General features: G+C 36.8%; 1 long non-coding RNA gene across 4 annotated transcripts in view; it reads right to left on the bottom strand.

Moving 5' to 3' along the window:
- LOC102163402 overlaps positions 3,707-25,482 on the bottom strand; it is a 190,237-nt gene continuing 168,461 nt past the window's right edge. For 3 of the 4 annotated variants that reach the window (XR_002335810.1, XR_002335811.1, XR_001298935.2), the window contains one exon: positions 8,203-9,559. This is a non-coding gene — a long non-coding RNA (uncharacterized LOC102163402). Of the gene's footprint in view, positions 3,742-8,202; positions 9,560-25,482 lie in introns of those variants that run through there. The other variant, XR_002335814.1, reaches the window with a different exon arrangement.

Here is a 25,482-nt window from a genome sequence, read left to right as displayed (position 1 = left end):
TTCCTTTATGGTATCTGACATTTAGAAAAGATCAGAAGCATACAGTGACTCTGGCTGCAAGCAAAAGTACCTAAAATTGCCCTATAAAGCTAGAAAACAAGAAAGAGGCTAGAGAAAAATAGCATATTTCCTGCCTCATTACCTTCCTACATAAAAGCAGAGGCTGGGTGTGAGGGGCACTCCAAGATACTTTCTTTTAAAAACTTGGGTTTTTAAGAAATTAATAGCTTAAACAAAGAAGAAGAGTACTTTGCTGAAAAGTGTATTGTCTATCAGCATTTTCAAGTCTTCTGCTTTTAATGATGTGATATTTTATCCAAATTTGGGGGATGATGCATAAGCCTCCTTTCATTAACATTTTCTACAGAATATATTTTTCTTTTCAGAGTTTTTGAAGATATGCCACTACAAATTTGGAAGTCTAAAATAAATTGTAGTAGTTCATAAACTTTCCATTTGATTTGGGGGACCCTAGCTTCCCTTTGCATGCACTACTGAAATATCAACCCCCTAACTCCATAAAGATGGGCTGGCTTCTTTAGGTGACACATCTATCTTTTGTATATTAGAACATTTTTCTACCTATCAGAGATGTGTGTTTGTGGTTTGGGTCAAGGAAGTGAAATTGTAAAAGGACAGGAATGCAGGTTGATTAGTTAAGGGGCTTAATGATATCCAGTGATCTAAGAGGGGACACTGATGATGGAATTTGTAACCCCAACAACACCCAGCACTGTAATGGGGACCCTGAGGATGGATCAGAAAAGTGAATGCCAGCACTGTGGGAATTTCCTTCTGCCCAGAAGGGGGGCCTAAGAAATCTGGAATTTGCTCTCATTCGTTTCTCCCCAAACCTCATAAACATCATAACAATCATGAATATCAAAAAATCCCAGCAGCTTCTAGATTCAAAAGCAAATAACTCTATGGATAAAATCATAGCTTGAGAGAAAAAAAGAACATTAGCAAGTTCTTATTCTTTTTTTAAAAAAGAAATATTATAACCTCCAGGTTAAATTTAGAGGATGAACCACCAAAAAGAAACTTTTATTTAAATATTTCTTGCTTATTCATTTATAAGTAAGAAAAACAAAACAGCACAAAATTGAAGTTGCAAAGATACCACATGTTTAAAAAAAAGGCATTTTGAAATGTGGGAAGATCCAACAGGAACAGTGGAGGAAACCACAAGATTTTTAATATATTGGAATGAAATACCAATGAGGGCTGTGGAGGTTGTCCAGGAATTCTTTCTTGGTTATGGTAGATATGCTGGATTGGCTCTTTTAAACATCTGTTTCAACTTGCTTCTAATAAGTAGAGGGTGAAAATAAAAATAAAAAGTCCCAGATACTTTTGAAATGAGGATTCCAGATGTGATTTGGGCTCCTGCTGATTGGATGTTCTCAAATGACACTTCAAAATTGAGTTAATGGAGGGGTGAGGCTCAATGTGTGAGACACTAATTTTGCGGGTGCAGATTCAGCAGGATTTGCATGACTCTGGGGCTGACAGTGGCAGTGGTGGGTCCCTTGGTCTCAGATCGCAGCTGAGCCATGGGTGGACTCTGGAGTGAGGAGATGGCTCCTGAATTCTCTCCCAGAAGTCGTAATTCTCTTGGCAGCCCACTTCAGCTGTGTGGTTCTGGGAGTCATTCCTAGAGGCCCAGCCTAGAGCTCGATCCTTCAGCTTTTGCAGCAATTCTGTAAAGACCTTATTCCCTGTATTAAATTATTTTCTAATTTCCTATATTAAATTCTTTTCTACTTAAAACATGTAACATATTTTATGTTACCAGCAGCTGAATTTTTACACAACAGCCAAATATGTCCTTATCATATGTTTCTAGTGTAGTCCTGCTGGAAGGGTTTAGGAAAGAAAAGGACTAAATATATTGAACGTCTAGTCCTCCCCTTATCCAATACAATTGTTCTCTTCCTATTGCCTTCCCTCTGGAATCAGAACCACCACCTTGGCTTTGATCTTTGGCAACTTACTTGACCTCTCTGTGCCTGAGAATAAAATAGTGTCTGCTTCACAGAGTGATGAAAATTCAATTATGAAAGTGTATAAAGCATTTAGTACAATTCCTGGTACATAGTAAATGATTATTGAATGATATCTACTGTCAGCATTATTACCTCTATATAACTTCTGCTATCTGTAATGATAAGATACATGATAAATGGTTTGCATATCCTTGAGAGAAAGAACTAGGCTTCATTCATCTTTCTGTCTCAAGAGCCTATTGTAAAGCTTAAGACTTAGATATTTAATGCTTCCTGAATGACTGTTTCTAAATGAAGGATCTATGAGTTCAAAAACATTCTCAGAGTTCTCAGAGTATCTTGTTCTTTTATTTTCTTTTGGGAAATTGGAATATTGCTAATCCTTCATAGAGCCTTCCTTGTGAGGATGAGGGTGTGTAGAGAATAAAAAAATCTAAAAGAAGTGTTGTACAATATTTCTTATATAAATAGTTTTATATAATTTTATTTTAAAAATTTTATTAAAGTTGATTTTCAGTGTTCTGTAAATTTCTGCTGTACAGCAAAATGACCCATATATATATATATATATATATATATATATATATATATATTCTTTTTCTCACATTATCCTCCATCATGTTCCATCATAAGTAGTTGGATATAGTTCCCTGTGCTATACAGCAGGATCTCATTGCTTATCCATTCCAAAAGCAATAGTTTGCATCTACTAACCCCAAACTCCCAGTTCACCCCACTCCCTCTCCTTCCCCCATGGAAACCACAAGTCTGTTCTCCATGTCTATGAGTTTTTTCTTTTCTGTAGATAGGTTCATTTGTGCCATATATTAGATTCCAGATATAAGTGATATCATGTGGTATCTGTCTTTCTCTTTCTGACTTACTTCACTTAGTATGAGAGTCTCTAGTTCCATCCATGTTGCTGCAAATGGCATTACTTTGTTCTTTTTTATGGCTGAGTACTAGTCCATTGTGTATATGTACCATATCTTCTGCATCCATTCATCTGTCGATGGACATTTAGGTTGTTTCTTTTTCTTTTTTTCTTTTATAATGATTTTTATTTTTTCCATTATAACTGGTTTATAGTGTTCTGTCAATTTTCTACTGTACAGCAAGGTGATCCAGTAACACATACATGTATATGATTCTTTTTTCTCACATTATCATGCTCCGTCATAAGTGTCTAGATACAGTTTCCAGTGCTATAGAGCAGGATCCCATTGTTTATCCATTCCAAAGGCAAAAGATTGCATCAACTAACCCCAAATTTCTGGTCCAACCCACTCTCTCCCCCTCTCCCTTGTTCTCCATGAACATTTAGGTTGTTTCTATGTCTTAGCTATTATGAATAGTGCTGCAATGAACATAGGGGTCATGTATCTTTTTCAATGAAAGTTTTGTCTACATATATGCCCAGCAGTGGAATTGCTGGATCATATGGTAGTTCTCTATTTGGTTTTCTGAGGTACCTCCATATAGTTTTCCATAGTGGTTGTATGAATTTACATTCTTTCCCTCCCCAAAGAGATGGTTCCCTTTTCTTCATAGCCTCTCCAGCATTTGCTATGTGTATACTTATTAATTATAGCCATTCTGACCAGTGTGAGGTGGTACCTCATTGTAGTTTTGATTCGCATTTCTCTAATAATTACTGATATTGAGCCTTTTTTCATGTGCCTTTTGGCCATCCATATGTCTTCTTTGGAGAAATGTCTATTCAGGTCTTCTGCTAAAGCAAAGCAGATATAGGAGGGAGTTAATGCACTTGAAAAACAGGGCAACCACAAGTCAAAACCAAACAATACATTCATGAAAACTAAAGAAGGACACAAGCATAAAATAAAAGAAAATCATCCAACCCCCCCCCAAAAAAAAAGGAGAGAGAGAGAAAAGAACAAAGGAGAAACAGAATCAACTGGAAGACAAGGTATAAAATGGTAATAAATGCATATTATCAATAACTACCTTAAATGTCAATGGACTGAATGCTCCAATCAAAAAAAAAAAAGTGAACAAAAACATAGAGTGGCAGACTGGATTAAAAAAAAAAAAGTGCCTACAATATGCTGCCTACAAGAGACTCACCTTAGGGCAAAGGACACATATAAATTGTAAGTGAGGGGATGGAAAAAGTTATGTCATGCAAATGGAAAAGACAGGAAACCAGGAGTTGCAATGTTCTTCCCAGACAAACAGACTTTAAAACAGAGGCCATAAAGAAAGACAAATAGGACACTATTTAATGATAAAAGGATCCATTCAAAAAGAGGATATTACACTCATCAATATATATGCTGCCAATATAGGAGCACCCAGATACATACAACAAATACTAACAGACATCAAAGAGAAACTGATGAGAATACAATAATTGTAGGAGACTTTAACACCCCACTCACATAAATGGAGAGATCCTCTAGAGGGAAAAATCAATAAGGGAACAGAGACCCTAAATGACACAATAGAATAGTTAGGCTTAATTGATATTTTCAGGACATTACATCCAAAAAAATCAGAATATACATTCTTCTCAAATGCACATGGAACATTCTCAAGGATTGACTAGGGCACAAACCTAACCTTAACAAATTTAAGAGTATAGAAATTATTTTAAGCATCTTCTCTGACTACAGTGGCATGAAACCACAGGAAAAGAAATCAACCATAGGAAAAGAAATGAGAAAAAACTGACTACATGGAGACTAAACAACATGCTACTAAAAAAACCAATGGATCAATAAGGAAATCAAAAGGGAAATTTAGGAGTTCCCGTCGTGGCGCAGTGGTTAATAAACCTGACTAGGAACCATGAGGTTGCGGGTTCGGTCCCTGGCCTTGCTCAGTGGGTTAATGATCCAGCGTTGCTGTGAGCTGTGGTGTAGGTTGCAGATGTGGCTCGGATCCCTCATTGCTGTGACTCTGGCATAGGCCGGCAGCTACAGCTCCAATTCGACCCCTAGCCTGGGAACCTCCATATGCCTCGGGAGCAGCCCAAGAAATAGCAAAAAGACAAAAAAAAGGGGGGGGGATTTAAAAATACCTAGAGACAAATGATAATGAAAATACAACTATTCAAAATCTACGGGATGCCACAAAAGCAGTTCTTAGAAGGAAGTTCATAGTGTTACAGTCCTTCCTCAAAAGAGAAGAAAAATCTCAAATCAAGGACGTAACCCACCACCTGAAAGAATTAGAAAAAGAAGAACAAACAAAATCTAAAGTCAGCAGAAGGAAGGACAGCATAAAGATCAGAGGAGAAATCAATAAAACAGAGATTCAAGAGACAATATACAGTTTTTAAAGTTTACTTTCCATTTACAGTTATTACAAAATATTGGCTATATTTCTTGTGTTGTGCAGTACATCCTTGAGCCTATGTTACACCCAGTGGTTTGTGTCTCCCACTTCCCCCTCCATTTCCCCTCCCCCTCCCCACCGATAACCACTAGTTTGTTCTCCATATCTGTGAGTTTGCTTCTTGTTTATTTTATTCACTAGTTTGTTGTATTTTTTGGATTCCACATATACATGATATCTTACAGTATTTGTCTTTGTCTGACTTATTTCACTTGGCATAATGCAGATCAACCCATGTTTCCGCAAATGGCAAAATTCCATTATTTTTTATGACTGAGTAGTGTTCCATCATGTGCATATATGTATTACGTGTGTGTGTGTGTGTACATATATTACATTTTCTTTATCCATTCATCTGTTGATAGACATTTAGGTTGCTTCCATATCTTGGCAATTATGAATAATGCTGCTGTGAGTATTGGGGAGCATGCTTTTTGAATTATTATTTCTGTCTCTTTTTTTTTGGATATATGCCCAGGAGCAGACTTGCTGAGTCATATGGTAGTTGTATTTTTCGTTTTTGAGAAACCTCCAGAGTGTTTTCCATAGTGGCTGCACCAAAATACATTCCCACCTGCAGTGCAGGAGGATTCCCTTTTCTCCATATCCTCACCAATATTTGTGACTTGTGTTCTTTCTGGTGATAACCACTCTGACAGGTATGAGGTGATATCCCACTGTGGCTTTAATTTGCATTTCTCTGGTGATTAGTGATGTTGAGCATCTTTTCATATGCCTCTTGGCCATCTGCAAAAGAAGCTTTGTGTATTATTCATTTCAGATCCAGAACTTCGTGTGTGATGAAGGTGAGACCCAAAGTTCCTCTTCTCTGCTCAAATTTACAAACCTACAGCCAGTTCTCTATAATCCCTCTATATGTCTTTTTATGGCATTGCATTAAGTAAGAAATGATTAGTAAAGTCTCATCCAGCCCTTGAGAGTTCATTATTTTAACAGATGAGCTTTCAAAAATTGCATCATTTTGGATGTAACCCTTCAAACTATTATTGAAAACTTTCACACTTTTCTTAATCATATGATTATTTCTTTTTTTCATTACCAAAGACTATAAATCTAAGTATCAGTAATTGTACTACAATACAATACAGTGACATCTTAGAGTAATTACTGGTCTATGGGACGTCTCCCCTGAAACTAAATAGTTCCCAGTGTTCAGATGCCTTAGGTCTTCATTTATGGTTCCATGTTCAGTTTTGTTTTGTTTTTTTTTTTCTCACTATGAGGCATTTCGATGTCACTTCCTGCTGCCGTCAATAATCTGGTCTCCAAAAACTCACACCAACTTTCTAATTTTCTTCTAATACTTAAGAGTTCAGAAATCAGGAAAAGAAGCTTTCATAACTAGACCAAACAAAGAGTAAATGTACTAAAAGTGAAATCTTTGGGGATTTTTCTAGGAACACATACAGATTTTAGTGAGCAGATCTATGTTGGTATTGGTTTTGGCCCCTCAGGTTTCCCCTTCCTACTTTCTCATCTGATTTCCACTGGAGTTTTGATAATTGAGGTGACCAGACAATTAGCCTTAAGATATGTTAAACTAAGTACCAATTTGGAACACTGAAGTAGCAACTAATTGCAGGGTCAAATTCCAATAAATTTAATCTCTATGTAATTTAAAATACTACAGCCACTTTGAAAAAATATTCTGGCCCTTCTTCACAAAGTTAAACAACAGTTATCATTTGACTCAGCAGTTCCACTCCTAGTTACATAACAAAGAGAAATAAAAATGTGTCCACACAAAAATTTGTACAAGAAAGTTTACAGTAGTCATTATTCATAGTAGCCAAAAGGTGGAAACAACCCAAATGTCCATCAACTGATGAATGTATGAATAAAGTGTGGAATATACACATAATGGAATATTATTTGGCCATAAAAAAGAATTAAGTACTACAACATGAATAAACCTGGAAAGCATTATGTTAATGAAAGAAGATAGTTGCAAAAGACCAAATTTAAATTATTTTATTTATATGAAATGTCCCAAATAGGAAAATTTAAAGAGACAGAAAGTAGATTAATGGTTGTCTACGGCTGGGGGTTGAGGGTGGGAGGTGTTGGGTGTTGGTAGATAAAGGGTACAGGAGTTTCTTTTTGGCGACGAATATTTTCTAAAATTGTAGTTACTGTTGCAAAATTGTGCATATACTAAAATCATCGAACTGTACACTTTTTCCTTCCTTCCTCCCTTCCTTCCTTCTTTCCTTTCTTCTTTCTTTCTTTTTTTTCTTTCAATTTGTAGGGGCGCACCTGCAGCACATGGAAGTTCCCAGGCTAGGGGTCGAATTGGAGCTACAGCAGCTGGCTTACATCACAGCCACAAGAACTCAGGATCCAAGCCACATCTGTGACCTACACCACATCTCACGGCCACACTGGGTTCGTGACCCACTGAGCAAGCCCAGGGTTCGAACCTGCAGCTTCATGGATCCTAGTTGGATTTGTTTCTGCTGTGCTACAATGGGAACTCCGAATTGCACACTTCAGATGGGTGAATTGCATGGTATGTGGATTATATCTCAGTAATGCTATTACTAAAACAAGTCGCCATGTAACAAAATGATGATCAATCTTAAGCTGAAATTCCATCAGTGTCAAACCATATTTTATTCAACACACTTAGACAGTTTTAAAAAGTTTATCTCAAGCAGATCCTGTGTGTAATAGTATTTTGATGAGGACAAATGCTTTCCCCAAATTGCCTGTCTTAATGGTAGGGAATTTGACTAATCACCACTCCTAATCTACACTAATGGAGACTAAACTTTCACATGAAGGCCTTGTATGCCCCCTCTTTTTTTGCTGGTTTTTTTTGTTTTGTTTTTTTTCGTTACGAAAGACATGACTGTCTGGGATCTCACTTTTACAGTGTGACGCAAACAGGATTTCTTAAAGACAGGAATGTTCAATAGAAGAATGATGATTAATCAGCACAGAAGAATTTCTAATGTCCTGGTTAACTTGTGGAGTCAAGTTGTTTGCTATCTTTTCATTGTTACTATAGAGATCAGGGAGCTGTAACCTCATGTGGTTTGGACAGGAAGCTTCTTCCACTTCATCAGCAACAAAAGGACAGAGGGCAGCAGTGCTGAGTTGGGGGAAGGCCTGCACATGAGAGGCAGGAGGCTCTTTCCTGAGCCTGTCCAGGGTTTCTGGGTTATGCTGGTGACTCTCGTTTGTGTCTCTTAGGTTTACTTTCCCTGTTACAAGTTTTCAAATTAGGTCCTGGGAAAAGATGTTTCAGCTTATTGACCTGAGCTATTTTTCTGAAACTCTCTACAACAGGATTCTCACCTTCCTGTGCTGTTATTAAATTTTATTTAAAGTAAGACAACAACATGACATTTCATTATTAAGTAAGTTTAAAAAGAGAATAGGAAAAAATTGTTAATAATTCAATCTGAACTGGCTAGAGGCAAATAGCTACATTAAAAATAAATGCATTTAGGGTGTAATCTTCTAGATTGTTTATAAAAATTATGCCAGGGACTAATAGGAAAATCAGAATAATTACCTATACATCCTACTTTTATATAAAACTGTATATTTTCTCCATATGATAAACTTATGGCTGGGGGAAATGCTATCATAAGAAACTCTGTGTGTTTGTGAAGATGCTGAACATGTGTCAGACATGTGTTCATAATGTAGACTTAGAGAATTTGTAAGAATTTGCTTTCTGCAACAGGGCAAGATATGGAATTATCAACATTATCCAGTTATCTAAAGGTCTTCTGGATGACAGGCTATTCCAAAAATTTTAAAATTAAGACACTTTTAAAAATAAAATATGTAGTTTGCTAATAAACTTAATATTCATGTTGATCATTTGCAAAAAGTTATTTCAAATGATTATTTTAATGCTTTACTGGAGTTCCCTTGTGGCTCAGTGGATTAGGATCTGGCATTATCACTGCCTTGGCTGTGATTACAGCTGTGGCACAGGTTCAGTCCCTGGCCCAGGAACTTCCTCATGCCATGGGTGTGCCCAAAAATAAATAAGATGTTTTAAAAGTAAATAAATGCTTTACATTCTGGAATTTCTTGTTGGCCTAGCACTTGAGGATTCAGTGTTGTCACTGATGTGGTGGGAGCTTGCCTCCTGGCCCAGGAGCTTCTGCTTGCCTCGAGCAAGAGAATTACATCATCATACTGGAACATTCCTGGATTAGGAAACAAAAGTGGAGCGTGTGTTAAGGGTCCAGCTTAGACGATTTGGGAGTCCATTCCACCTCCACACAAAGGGAGAGGTGACCACAGGGAGTGATAAGCTGGTTCAGCAGAACTGATACTTGCTTATGGCTCACTCTGTATGAAACTGCTATTGCAGGATTCTATTCTGGCAAGTGGATTTAGTAGTATGGTAGCAAATTTTTACAGTGTCTTTAAAAATCCTACATCTGTGAGCACAGATACTAAGTAGAACTTTAATCTGATTAGGAGTTGCAGCTTCGTGTTCTATTATGCATATACTATAAATGCTAAATGGACTGAGGCAGGAGGCTAACACTGATTAGACTGATCCTGTGAAAAGTCCGACATTTCCTAGGAAGACAGGCATTTTGTATGTTAAAAACCATATTACTTCATAAGATCTGGATTAATTGTGTCAGGAAAGCCCTATTTATTTAGGTAAATTCAAAACAGTTGGAACAGTTGATTAATCCCAAGGGCTAAGTAGCATAAATAAATCAATTTATGGGCCAACTGGAAATAAGATTAGGGCAGGGACTGTGCATGCATTAAAAGTGAACTAATGTAAATTGCAATGTTTGGAAACTTGTAGCACATTTACTAAAGGTAAAATATTATTCTAATAATTGAAAAATATTATGGGTTTTAACATCATTACTAACTCTGCAGGATTTAATTTTAGGTGCTTGCCGGTAAGAATTATGATAAATACCTATTTTCACCTTATGCAGCCTTTCCTAAAGATTATGCAAATTTCCTTAAGTGATAGTAAAAGTTATTTTTTGTATCCACTTGAATACAATAAAGACAATCTTTACGAATAAACCCTAGGCCAATGTCACTAATTAGCTTTCTAATTCATTGCATATGAAGCAGGGATTTAAATCCTGCTGTCTCCTTTTCAGAACTAAAATTCTGGAAAAAAAATTTTTTTTTTGTTTGGTCCCTGGACATATCTGAAACCAGTAACTCCCCTGAACTCGAGGTAGTCCAGAATGTGACGTGACTGGATGCTGAGTACGTCACATCTGTCATATCACTGGGTCCTCCTGCAAACCTGAAAGGCAAAGAGCAACTGCAGGTGAGAGAGAGGAACCAGCCAAATTATCTACCCTGGTTTCAAGTAGGCAATTCGCCACTCTGCACGCCTCCAACTGAATGGATTTCTGCCTGCTTTAAAAATGCTCTTGGCTAGAATACTGCCTTAATGTCTCATATATATAGGAGAGGAGAGGAGCTGAGGGCAAAGGAAGATGGAGAAGAGATGCTTTGGCTTCAAGCTCTGCTTCAAGAATACTTCCTTAGGAGTTCCTGTTGTAGTTCAGCAGAAACAAATCCAACTAGGAACCATGGGGTTGCAGGTTCGATCCCTGGCCTCACTCAGTGGGTTAAGGATCCAGCGTTGCCATGAGCTGTGGTGTAGGTTGCAGACGTGGCTCAGATCTGGCATTGCTGTGGCTCTGGCATAGGCTAGCAACAACAGCTCCGATTAGATCCCTAGTCTGGGAACCTCCATATGCTGTGGGTGCAGCCCTAAAAGGACAAAAGGCAAAAAAAAAAAAAAAAAAAAAAAAAAGAGAGAGACTACTTCCCTATATTCCACCTAATTTTGTCTTTGACTTTCCTGGAATGATGGGCCTTATTCTTCATATATGATTCCTAAAAAGGTGTGATAGACAGAGCAGTGGCCTCTAAAGATATTTCTGTTTTAATTCTTAGAACTTATAAATATGTTTTCTTATATGGCAAAGGGGAGTTAAGATTGCTGGTGGAATTAAAGTTGTTAATCACCTGGTCTTATAAAAAGGAAGATTTAATTTATAACAGCAGCAAATAGAAAGTAAACACATATGGCCAACTCAGTGTTCTTCTGGGTATAGGAGGAAGGTACAACATCTGTCAACCTCGCTCCACACCTGCCACTCTCTTACAGATGGGTGATGTAGTTGGACCAAGGGAAAGTGAAGGCCATAGGAATATTCTGTGGTTTTCTGTCCCAACCCTTAGCTTTTCTGCCGTGATAGATCTACCCATCTTGCAAAACCTGAGGGCACCCATGTACCTTTTATGTGAGGGCGCTTAGGAGACCCACACCAGCATATAGCTGGATTCCTATTAGCCATGTTTACAAATAATGGGGTGGGGATATTAAAGTTAAAATTTTTCCATCCTCAAGAGTAATACTTATCAAATAAATATAAGTAACATAGTATGGCAGGTTTTTAAGCTCTGCTTGAACCAGAGTAGCATAGCTGTTGTGGACATGGGCTTTGGAGTCTGGTGGACCTGCCCACTAGCTGGGTGACATCAGGCAACAATGTAGCTTTGGGAGAGTCAAAGCAGAGAGCCAAAACCCGAAGGCTCAAGGTACCACCTCACCTAAAGAATCAGGGAATATTAACTGTAAAAACTCTGTGACACATCTTAAAATTTGTAACGGATCCATTTGTTATATTGATCTCCTCTTTCTCTTTCCTTAATGTTAAGCAGTTCCACACTCAGTGTAAGAACACCAGGGGACTTGTCTCTTGTGAGGGCAGAGAAAGGATGAGAAAGGTGGGTGGCAAGGATGGAGGCGAAAAGAGTTGAGAAGATTGTGTTGGTACTATATCCATCCATGGTGAGAGGGCCCAGAAAACAAAGACACAAGAGTGGTTGCTGGCCTCTGCTAAAGGGGACAGAAGCAAGCTGAGTTTCTGAGCTTGAGGCAGTGACCAAAGTCTGAATGCATCTGAGAAAGCGCTATGGACCCTTGGCTGTCTGAATGGAGAACTGCAAGTCATATTCTTCTTATGGACTTATCTCATTTCATATTTTAAGAATTCAGTGAAGTCTCTTCCATAAGAGTCCCTGCCTGAAGTTGACTGAGAGGGCTAGGTAGTAGGATCATAAGAAAGTTATTATAGGAAGGAGACAGAAGAGCTGGGCCTGATTCCAATGGCAAAGCTTTTACTGAAAACTGAAGTGACTTGGAAGCACAAAGCCCATGAAAATTACTTTCCCGTAGTAAAGGTTAGAAATGACTTTGTGAAGCCTTGAGTCAGATTCCTTCTTTGATTTCTGGGAGACTGGGAGTTTCATATTCAAAACACTTGGGTTAGCTTATACCATTTAAATGAAAATGACCTTTAAAAAATTACTCCATGAATTGAATCCAGGTAATGTTAGCCTTCATTTGGCCTGACCCTCTGGAAATTCATCTGCTTGGTTCATGGGCAACATGAACCAGCTCTCAGTGCTCAGAGCTGTGCCCCATTGTGACTTTGGCCCTCAAGGGAAAGGTCATGGTCAATAAGAGATCATCTCTTGACTCATCCCCCTTCCCTCAATGCATGACAAAATACTGTCCATGTTGAGAAGTTCACCCTGTGAACAATAGGTAAGATTGTGGGTCAGATGGGCAAGACCAGAGTGGCTGAGAGGGACAGAAACACAGTAATAATAATTTAAGCTTAAATTAAATTAAAGTTTATGCAGTTTAATAATTTATTTGTAGTTAGCCCTCAACAACTTCCTTTCCCAGTCTCATGATAGCCACTTCCTACATTTACGACTTCCCTTTAACCTCAAAACGACCCTCACTGTTATCAGGAAACCTAATCTCCCATCCTGCAGAAAAGGGAGAACTCTTGTAAATTCCCTTAATTTTCCAGTAAGTATATAGCTATCTAACAGCCTCTTTCTGTCTAGAATTGGTCTAGTATTTCTTCCTCTCTATTGGCTACTTTGCCTCTGCTATGTATATGCTCAAAATCCTCAGGCCCTACAACCAAACATTTCCCACTCAAGCCTGCCTTCCTCTGAGGCCACCAATCTCTCTCTCTGACATCAGTATGGTTCTTAAAAGGTAAGTGTCTTCTTTCTATTTTCTTGCCCCATTTTCATTGCTTACCCCACAGAATGTTAGCTTCAGTCCCCTCCTTCCTAATGAAGTGGCTGGCACCATGGTCATCTCTATCTACTTCCTAATGGCCAGGTCTGGTTTCCTCATCTCCATTTTCATTGTGGTTGATTTTCAAATAATTATTCAGTCACCATTTTGTCCTTGGCATTGTTTTAAGAATGATCACATATTCCCGTTAGTCCTTAACATAATCCTGTGTACTAGGCATTACATCCCACATTTCCTAGAGAAGGAAACACCTTTGCTTGACATCGTTAACAACTTCCTTCATCTAGGCCATCTTCCTCTCTGAGTTTCTATAAAATTACTCTTTCCTGATTCTCCACCTGGTTTGGGGACTGCTTTTGCTCTCTTTTCCTGCATCCTTTACCTTTGTCCATTTCTTTCCCCCTCTCTGGTACACATTCTTTCTTAGTGATGTAAATTAAGCCTACATGCATAAAAGTGTATCATCTCTGTGATCCTGATTTATACTTTCAAAATATGTAATATCTCTACATTCATCCTCAAGAAACCAGACCTAACTATCTTTTAATTCATATTTTCAGTAAATATCTATAGAATCTAGAGCACATTCCAGGAATTGTTTGTTTCCTTGGGGACATTCAGATCAGTAAAAGAGAGTCCTGTCCTTGAGGACTAGGAGATGGACTTGCAAATAATTACAGCATAAAATGTTAAGTGTTATAATACAAGTATGAGGAGGAGATCAAGAATCAAGAGAAGGGAGCCTGTAGCTGCCTGATGGCTCAAAGAAATTTTCCCAGAAGAGATGAAAACTTTTGTTATGACTTTGAAGGAGATTTCTAGGCAGACAAGGGAAAAAAGAGACCTTGGGTGCAAAGTTTCTTCAAGAGCATAGAGGTTCAAGAAAGAGAGAGAATGACAACACAGCAAAGCCTATGGTTTACTAGTTTAGATGCTTAGGGGGGCATTTGCACTGGGGTTGACAGTACCATTATTTATTGAATTATTTACCTAAAAGATATTTGACTGTCTCCTCCCCCCAGTAAATACTATCACACTCAGCATTGTTGATTCCATTTTCCATAGGATTTTGATACTGTTATATCCTTTCTTTCTTCCTATGGTCACTGCCCTAGTTGGAGTTCTTATAAATCATTGTGGATGATTTATTGCTTAAGATTTGAGAAAGGAACTCGACCTGCTGCACAGTTATCAAGCCCTTTACCCTCTTCAAAAATAAATATGTTTACAGATCTAGATGTCCTATTATGTTGATGTGAAATCGTGCTGGTTTTGAATTTTGAAATAGAACTAAGCAGTTTTAAGAACATCAGAGTAACTTTTGTCAATGTGAAATCAGTTAAAAGAGAACACCCACCATTTTTTTTTTTTTAATTCATGGAAGCTATTTGTGTCCTCTTACTTATAATATGAAATGACCAGTGTCAGACACCAGGCAGGTATGATTCTATCAAATGGAAAAAAACATAAAGGGATCAGTTAGGATTTTAAAAGAAGGATATGTCAACATGTCAGGACAAAGGTTTGGAATATAGTGACTACCTAAGAGGCTATGGAAGAAGTGAGATGGTGAACTGAGATGACTCTCTTTCCTGACCTAAATGAATGGTTTCTGTGCAGTGATAATACTTTATATATGTAACTATAATTCATTTTCAAATAGTTTTTTTCAAGCTTTTGCTGGATTCTTATTCTAACTTTATAGATAGAAATTGTTCATTTCACAAATGGAAGGAACTGCAGTAAAGTATTTAAGAGGCTTACTTAAGATGAAAGGAGCTAGTTAGTAATCAATAGAATAGATATGGAGTCAGGTCTGTTGTTCTAGAGATCATGCTATTATATGAGCTGACTCCTAGTAATTACTGAGAAAACTGAAGTTATGTACTAAAATGTAGGTTTATTGAAGGCAGATCCTGAAACATTTTGTAAATCAATGTGAAATTTGCAAACAAGCTAAGATACATTTTCTTGAAAATTGTCCTAATTTTTGATTGTATAGTTTTGTCTTCTGTGATTCTATTTGTTCAGGCATATTAGCATAAATTTTTCATATCGATCACAACATATCACCTGGTTATTTGGTCATCATTTGATTTGGGATTTGGTAAATTTGGATGTCACATAAGTACTATTTTGTATTGTTTGTATTGAAAGACTATTGTATTGTTTACTTGCAGGCAATAGTTTCCTTTTCCTTCTAAGCCTTAAAATAATTGAGTGCCTTTTCCTTTTCTTCTTTAAAAAATCAGTTTGAGTGAGTATTTAAAGGAGGAAATGCATGTTGCTCACAGAACTGGGTCCCCTTCCCATCCAGTGGAGTAACAGAGTCCTGGCTAGAGGCTCAAATATATTGCTAGGTTTTTTAAGTCAACTTCAAAATATCCAAAATATATCAAAGGAATGAAAAAAGGTTAACATCAATCATTTCTTTAAATGTATCTCGTATAATTTATTATGACTTGGGCGATTAGGTAAAGTACTTGGTTCAGTCTCCTGTGGGTGCTTTTTCAAAACTGGGAACAGTTGTGACAGAACGTGACAGTGATGAGTCAGTGTCAGTAGCTCATTCTTCCACCTGTGGGAGAGGCAGATGAGCGCCTCCTCACTGTGAGGACAGACTACCACATGTCAGGGTGTTCTCTAGTGTTTAGGGAAAGAACAGCTACCCAAGGTTGAAGAGAGACCTGTTGAGTTTCCACTTTGGGCTCACTAAGATTTCCCTGCTGGAGCAGGAGGCGGAACTGCTAAGGTCGCAAACAGATACAGTGGAACTTGCCAGAGCTGCTTCCATCAAGTCTAGTTACCTCTCTTACCAATACATAATTTCAGACAATACATGCATGATATCTAGAGCATTTCTTGTGGATTGTGTTGTGGGGAGGGAGACATTATTTTTATAACAGTTTGTCAGTTTTACCTGTTTGGGAGTCTTGCATTGATTATTTATTTTTATTTATTTTTTTGGCTGCACTTGTGGCATGTAGAAATTCCTCAGGCCAGGGACCAAACCCACGCCATAGCAGTGACAATGTCAGATTCCTTGAACTGCTAGACCATAGAGGAACGCAGGGAGTCATGCATTTAGAAGGAGTGCTACTCAATTTGTCTCTTCTGGGAATTCTTTGAAAGGTGCGACCTAATGTTCCCTGTTATTTTGGGAGCACTTGGAAACCGAGGAAAGGGAGATAGGCTGAATGGTGAGGTGATGCTGACCTCTCTCTTCCATTCACTTTTCCTACTTTTATTAGAATTCTCAAAGAAAATTTATATATTGCCATTCTCAGAGAAAAATTAATATTTACACCTCAAAATTTTACTTGCAATTTTTTCATTCTTAATTCCAAGTCAAACAATTTGATTAGTATTTATTTTTTTCTAAGCTGTTATCTATCCTGATTTCTTAAGAAAAACAGTTTCTTCTCCTAAAAGGATAGTACTTGACCACAGTATGTAAACTTGCATTTAGTAACAGAATAGTACTAAAATTTAGTACTAAACCCATTTTGACTAAAATTAGTTGGCGAGTTCATCCCCAATCCCTGAGAAATAAAGAGGGAGAGAGTGACATCAAAACTTAGCCATCAGGAAACACTGATATTTCTTAAAAGAATTCAGAAATTTAAAGAAAAATATGATGCTTGAAATAGCTCCTGAATTTGGCCCACCAATATAACACACTTCCTCACTCACACACTAACACACACATACTTTGACTAATTCTCTATGTGTTTATTCTATGAAAATATACGATACAGTAATGACTACCTAAAACAAAATTCTTTTACAGTATTTTAGAAACAATAGATATTACTGGCAGGTACGTTGAGGAAGGAACACTGGATGAAAATTATGAAAATTAAATCACATTTTGGAAAAATGAGTGAATTACTTTTTGCAGAACACAGATAACCTGAGAACAATTCAGTTAACGCTTTTGGTTTGGAAATACAATAGAAGCTTCCTTCACCAACTTTGAATGAAGCACCTGGCCAGTTTAACTGCCACTCTCCGTTCCTTCGATAGATTATACCAACTGACGTCCTATACATATGAGTGCTCATGGCCACAAGGTTACCCTCTGGCCAGTCTACAGACTTCTTCTACTTCTAACTGAGTTATACACTTACTAAGTGTAAGTTGTGATGGTTACCAAACCAGTAAGTGCCAAATGTGTGACAGTGAAATTATGATATTTAACTAGATATTAAAAAGAACAATGAAATACATTAGAAGAGTTTTGGATTTTATGAAACCTAAGTTGCATACTTTGGAAATATTGAATAAAGTGAATTATTCACACAGTTCTTGCCATATCAGGTGTTGGTAAGAATACTGTGAAAGATGGAGTGTGTGTAGGGGAATTTTCTCATTAAGATGGCTTTACAAGTATCTTTAAGTTTTTTGCTCCACATTAAAGAAAGTGAAACTGAAACTTGAGGATGATACAATAACAGTTGAGTCAAGAAAGATGATATGGAGCTTTGATTATTTGATTTAAGCTTGATGAAAATGCCTTAGTGCCACATAAAAAGTTTGGCAGCTGAACATGTATTTATATATTTTAAGTAGAAATGCTTAACATGTATGTATTACCTGCATGCCTACTCATTTTAAACTGGCTTTTTGATTAAGTGAACAACTACCATTTATTAAACACGTCAACATGAATTAACATCTCAGATGCCTATTTTTTTGGGCTATGCTTGTGGCACTTGGAAGTCCCTGAGCCAGGAATCAAACTTGTGCCATAGCAGTGACCTGAGCTACTGGAGTGACAAATACAGATTCTTAACCTGCTGTGGCACAAAGGAACTCCTCAGATACCTTTTTAGATGAAAAAAATAGTTCATCAAAATATGCATATAATATTATTCCATTTACATAAAGTTCAGAAGTATGCAAAACTAAGCAATATATCATTTAGGGATGCAAATATAGATGGTAACATTACTAAGAAACAAAGCACTGGTTGTCACAAAAATCAGGATTCTGGTTATACATAATTATATTGATGGTTATCCATTGCAAAGTGGTTGAAAATGGCAGTTAAATGAGGTGTCACAGGAGCCCAGTTGTACCTTTGGGATAGTTCACCTTGGTGAAGGTGCATACTTAATGTGTTAACTTCATATTTTTCTGGTTCCTATGCCCCTCTTGATTCTGGTGTTTTGGAGTGATGTTCAGCCTTCTGCAAGTCCTAGAAATGGTCTGTCCCTTTGATTGGCAACTATTTCCATCCTATATTTTTTTACCCTCTTTACTTATTTCCTTTTGGAAATTGACTTCCAGAGAAAGAGCCACTCATGATTTCCTACCAGTAGTTAAATAAATTGGCTCAAGTATAAATATCTTTTTATTCAAATAAGAGAATTCTTATGATTATCACCGCAAAACCTTTATTATGTAAATTTTCAAACATACATAAAAATTGAGAGAATATAAAATGAATCACCATGCATTCCTCACCCAGACTCAGCAATTATCAACATTTTCTTCTTATGATGAAATTTAGATTTTAATAAACAGCATTGACTTTCTTGAGTGCTAGTTTGTGTTTAGAAGTAGAATGAGCATACTCTGAAATTTAATGGATTTGAAATGTGTTTCAGTTCACTGCTTACATCACTTCTGTGATTCGAAGCACTTTTAGTTATTTTTTATGTAAGAGAATAAATTGCATTTTTAATAGCATCTCATATGGTTGCCTGAGGTAATACATTCTCACACTGAATTATAATTCAGTGAGAAAATATATTATTTTTTCCTAAAAACAAGCACCAGTGTTCTGGATGAAATTAGGATTTAAGATCTAGAATTTAAAATTAGTATTTGGCTGATGTTCAATAGTGTCTAAAGGGTAGTGTTTAAGATATGATTATAGCCCATTAACAGAGAAAAATTTTAATTTAATTTTTCTCTAAGTTTAGATATTTTCACTTTGGGTATAGCAATTTTGTACTTTTGGATTCTTAGATATCAGATATTATATTTCCTCATAATTATGACAACAGACCTTTTATTCCTCCCAGTCTAAATACTTGTAACCAGTTTTAAGTACAAGGAAGGGGAAGAAAAAGGCCCCCCACCCCCTCTGCAGATGGCTTTCTTGTAAGAACAAAGCAGACCAAATGCGAATCTTTAATAGAATTTTAAAGTAATGACAGAGTTTTGTCTGTATTTTATATGATGGTACCCAGAAAAATGATGACACATTTTGAAAATTTCATCCAAGGGAAGAGGACAAAGGAGCCTCCACAGTATACTTCTACAGATACCAGGAGGATAAAAATGAAGTTGCTTTTTGATTACCATTCAATGCATTCTGCTTTCTCTACACTGTGGTTGCACATATAAACAATCGGAGAAGACTAAGGCTGGTACTCAGTTTACTCTTGGCAGAAATCACCAACACCCAGCAATCCTACTCACAAACTTAATCAGATTCCAAAGGGATGGGAAGAGTGATCACAGTGCCCCATCCTCCTTTCATTCCTCAGGGAGGTGCTGATGGTCTATGCCCTGCTCGGGGAGCGGATCAGAATATTTCTAGTCTAAGGGGACCCAAACAGAAAGAAGGCTACACCAGACTTGAAGCTTCACTTCTCCTCAAAGGGTGACACTAATGCCCATGTTATAATGATTCCACATAAGACAATAATTCTGTTATTCAGTACAGTCATGGCATGCAAACTGTTTACTTCCCAAGCCCTGAAACCTTGCTGAACCATTCTAATGCCAACATCTATTTTCTGTTCATATGCTGGGGTTACACACATTAAAGTAATACTACCTGTTGTTACAAATAAACTCCTACATGTATAACAGCTCAAACATGATAGATGTTTAGTTCTTACACAACATCCAAAATTGGTGTTCCTGATTAGTAGACAATGCTTATCCATATGGTGATTCAGGGCTCTGGGCTCATTCCATTTTGCAATGTTGTCATCTTCAGCACATGGTTTCTAAGGCTACTGTGCTTATATCATCAAGCTGGCAAAAAGGGAAAGGGCTTAGAAAAGTTTTTATGAAAACTTGAAATTGGTACCCATCACTTCTGCTTCCAGATGCTATTGGTAGAAATAAGTTCTGTGGTTACCTGACGCTCTAGTTAGTAGCACAGAAAGAAGAGGACATGGGTTCTGTGGAGAGCTGACCATCTTCAGCCACAGTTACACACATCATTCTCTGTACTTGTGGAGTCCAGGTATTTTCCACTTATATCTACTTAGGAGCTTTTCATGAACGAGCCTGAGCCTGGCCAAGCCTTCTACACAACAAAGTTAAGGTATTCATTCAACTTTATGTAATTAGTTCCTTGTGCCTTTTGATGTCAAGGACTAATAATACCTAATTCTTTTCCCAGAAATTGTTACATTTAAGGAAGAAACAGAAAGGGCACTAATTTTGAAGAACGAATGGTGGCAGCTTAATATTTGCTCATTAGAGTCCATCATTGCCAACAGATTTTGTTCTTTGAAATAATTTTCATAATTACTTGACTAAATTCCTCCATGAAAATAAATGATGACAATTAACTCAAATTTTGCTTTAGGATGTAGATAATTAGTGAGTCTGTGTTTTCCAAATGTCTCTGTCATGAGGGCAAAGATGAGAATTCAAAATTCTTTCCTTGCAAAGCGGCAGCACTGAGCTATGCATAGAACCTGATGTTCAGAATCATGAAGTCCAAGTGGTACCCGGACACTCAATTTCCATGTGATTTTAGAACTGCCACTCTCCTGTTCTATATACTCCCTTTTACAAAATAGCTCTTACAGATCTATTTTGAAGCTCACTTTGGGATGATAGCAATAAAAATATTTTTGAAAATTTAAAGTTGCTGTATGAGTTCTAGGTGCTATTTCTTCCAAATTAAGTTACCAATAAAGATTGGTAAAAGGAACAAAAACTGATGCCCTGGTTAGACAGAGACCTCTCCCTCAGCCTCCAGCAAACCTTATTTTTACAAGGAGGATGGGTTACTACTTCCGGGTATTCTCTGAATGCTGCTTGGCAGTGCCTTGAAATTGCCTCTGTTTTGCACTGAAACTGTTATGGATGGTCTTGTGGTCCCTGCCTTGCCCTGGTCTTGACACCGCCTGGAAGTCTGGGTTTGTTTTACAGTCACCAGCAGAGTAATTAGCTTTCCTGAGTGGATACCCTAAAAACCCAGGCTATGTTTTGTGTTTTGAGAGACAGTGGCCAACAGGAACACGGATATTTTTAACTTAAACTCGGAGATATAGGCACATTCAAAAATAAGAATCATTTGTCTGGAGTTATTAATAAGAAATAAAACTACTTCATGCCTTATTGAGTAGAGCTCTATCTACCTCTGGGGAGAAGAATTTAATGATTTTCCTTCTGAGAATCACTTTTCTATTGATCCTTTACATAAACAAATATCTCTTTTTTTCTGCCTCAGGAAAAAATCAGATCAGAGAAATGAAATCTTAATGGACTAATATTTGAAAAATGACTTAAAAATTTTAGAGTGTAACAACTTCTTTTTCTGGTTCATAAAATCCCCAAGTATCCTTAAAAGTATCCTTAGTTATACCTTTAAAAATCTCTAAGTTTTTACTGTTAGCTAGGTGAAACTTAAATAACTCTATTAACCAGATTTAGAGAAATTTTCTTTTTTAATAAAATAAAATTGAATTTTCTCCAAGAAATTAATAATTGGCTTGGCTTAGGAATTTTGGAGCTGTTTATAACATTATGAGCAGAAACTGTGAAAGGAAATGTAGAGCCAAAAAATTTGTGTAATAAGACACATATTTTGTGTTGATTTTGCTTTTGGCTTTTTCTGCCCGATACTTGCATCACTACCAAGTCTCAGGATAAAGCACCTGCTCCAGCCATTAAAGCCCTTTCAGCAGCTGGTCCTTGAGCACCTACTGCGTGCTGGCACTGTGTGCATCACTGTGGTTCTGCAGCCACCTGCAGGGACCATCTTAGCCTGAAGTTTGAAAATATTCTTACATTGGTCTCAGGGAAGCATCAGTCCTTGAAAGTGTTTGCTATTGAAAAAAAGAAAATAATGCTTCTAAGGGAGAGAAAATGTGTTAATGCCAAACTATTACCCCAACTTTCTCCTCAGGAAAAAAAGAGAAAGAAGTAGTCAGAATTTAAGAACTGCCATGAGAATTGTGTCCTTTATCCACTGCTATTTTTGAAGCCAATATTATTAACCATCAACATCAATGTCCAAAAACCTTTCATAAAAGTTAATAGTTTAGAAATAATAGCTGACAGTGAAATGTCATGATGTGAATTATAGAAGCAATGTAGACTTCTGAATCTTCTTTTTCTCAAGCTAGTTGAACTTTTCCTGTTGAAAGGAAAAGAAAAAAAGATACACTTCCAACAGGTACATTTTTCCCCTTTAGGCAAAATGTCTTAAGAACTGAAATTCATTGAAATATATACATAGATTCTAATGTCTCCATGAAATTTGTCTTAAGATTATTGCCTCAAGAAGGAAAAAAAAAAGTTAGTTCTGACCCCTTTTAGTTGTGATTTTAATTTTATATGATTTCTAATTTTATCACAGAAGTTTATATTGAAAATCATCTCAATATCCATTTCAGTATCCATAAATTATGTTATTTATAATTTCAGACTAGCTGCTAATATGTTTATTTTCTCTTCTTGGTATCTCTAATCAGCTGCCTTATGAGATTTATCAGCAATACTAACACTGAGTCAAGATCATGTATTATTAGCCTCTGTCTTTGTAATCTGGTCTGGACTGAGACAAGAAATCCTTAGGAGACCCAAACCAACTTGCCTTCCTCCTGATAGCCCCTTCCCATACTGGCTGTCCCCAGGAGCTTAGAAGTATGGATACAGCCTCCTGCTTGGGAAAGTGACTGAGCTGTAGCATCTGTCACTCATTTTTCAGAAGATAACATTATGTATCTGGTCAGGGTGTGTCCCCATTTTTCTCACCATCCCATATACTTCTCTTCAAAATTGTACCCGTTAACAAACAGGAGAAGATTCTTTTTTGCAAAAGGATACTTTTAAAATCAAACCTACGCAAGTTGAAATATCCACACCAGGCAGTGGTCTATGAAGGTGCATGAAAGCATATTGCTGTGTTTGACCTTCAGGTCCTACTATATACTCTAACATCTGCATATTTTCTACCTATTTGTATTGTCTTATATGATAGCCACCTCAGTTTTCCAAGCAGGGCTGTCATTGATATTTAGATATAGTGTGCATTAGATATTTGCAATGACTAATATATGCAGGGCTGGGTACTGTTTTGGTAGGAAAAACATAAATAATTTCAATAACTGAGACAGAAAATTTATAATAAAAAATAGTCTGACACAATGAGTGGGATTCTGTAAGAAGATCTGAAATTTGGAGGGAGAAAACATGCTGTGGTTTTTCTTTTTCCTTTATTCTTTTTTTAAAATCGAGGTAACATTAGTTTGTAATATTGTATAAGTTTTTATGTGTGCAACATATTTGAATTTCCATATACACTACAGCATGCTCACAACCAAAAATTTGGTTTCCATCCATCACCATACAATTGACCTTCTTTATATATTTTGCCCTCTCTGCTTTCCCTCTGGTAACCTCTACTCTCTTCTCTGTATCTTTTATGTCTTTTTTGTTTGGGTTTATCTATTAATTTTTAAAATAATACATATATAATATACTGCATCTACAAAAAATGAAAATCATAATAGAGAAAAGCATTTAACAATATTCAACACCCACTTATGATTAAAAACTCTCAATAAAATGGTTTTAGAAGGAATGTACCTCAACACAGCTAACACCATACACAATGGTGAAAAACTGAAAGCTTGTCCCTTTAAGATCAGAAACAAGAAAAGGATGCCTATTCACCATTTTTATTCATCAGAGGATTAAGATTTTAACCAGAGCAATTAGGCAAGAAAAAATAAATGAAAGGCATCCAGATTGGAAAGGAAGAAGTAAAACTGTCACTATTTGCTGATGGCATGATTTTATATACAGAAAACCCTAAAGATACCACATCAAAATATAATAGAAATAACAAATGAATACAGTAGAGTTGCAAGGTTCAAAATCAGTATACAAAAATTTGTTGCATTTTTATATAGTAATGACGAACAAGCAGAAAGAGAAATTAAGAAAACAATCCCATCTACAATTGCAACAAAAAGAATAAGATACCTAGGAATAAATTAAACTGAAGAGGTGAAAGACCTGTACACTGAAAACCGTAATGTTATTGAAAGAAATTGAAGGAGACCCAAAAAAACCTGACGTTAATTTTTTAAAAATTTTATTGGAGTATCGTTGATTTACAATGTTGTTAGTTTCTCATGCAAAGCAAAGTAAGTTAGTTATGCATATGCATACATCCATTCTTTTTCAGCTTCTTTCCCATATACATCACTACAGAAAACTGAGTAGATTTCTCTGTGGCATACCAGTAGGTCCTTGTTACTCATCATTCCACCTAGAGTAGTGTGTATATGTCAAACCCAACCTCCCATTTTATCCCTCCTCTCAACAACTCCCATTTTTTTTACCTTTTTTTTCCTACTATACAGAATGGTGACCCAGTTACACATACATGTATACATTCTTTGTTCTCGCATTACATGTTCCATCATAAGTGACTAGACAGAGTTCCCAGTGCTACGCAGCAGGATCTCATTGCTAATCCCTTCCAACGGCAATAGTCTGCATCTATAAACCGCAAGCTCCCAGTCCATCCCACTCCCTCCCCCTCCCCCTTGGCAATCACAAGTCTGTTCTCCAAGTCCATCCTTTTCTTTTCTGTGGAAAGTTTCCTTTGTGCCATATATTAGATTCTAGATATAAGTGATATCATATGGCATTTGTCTTTTTCTGACTTTCCTCACTCAGTATGAGAGTCTCTAGTGCCATCCATGTTGCTGCAAATGGCATTATTTTGTTCTTTTTTATGGCTGAGTAGTATTCCATTGTGTATATATACCACATCTTTCTAAT

Source organism: Sus scrofa, chromosome 9 (genome assembly GCF_000003025.6).
Source record: "Sus scrofa isolate TJ Tabasco breed Duroc chromosome 9, Sscrofa11.1, whole genome shotgun sequence".
In the NCBI taxonomy this organism is placed as follows: Eukaryota; Metazoa; Chordata; class Mammalia; order Artiodactyla; family Suidae; genus Sus; species Sus scrofa.
Note: the sequence above shows the minus strand (reverse complement) of the source record. Positions and strands in the feature narration are given on the sequence as shown.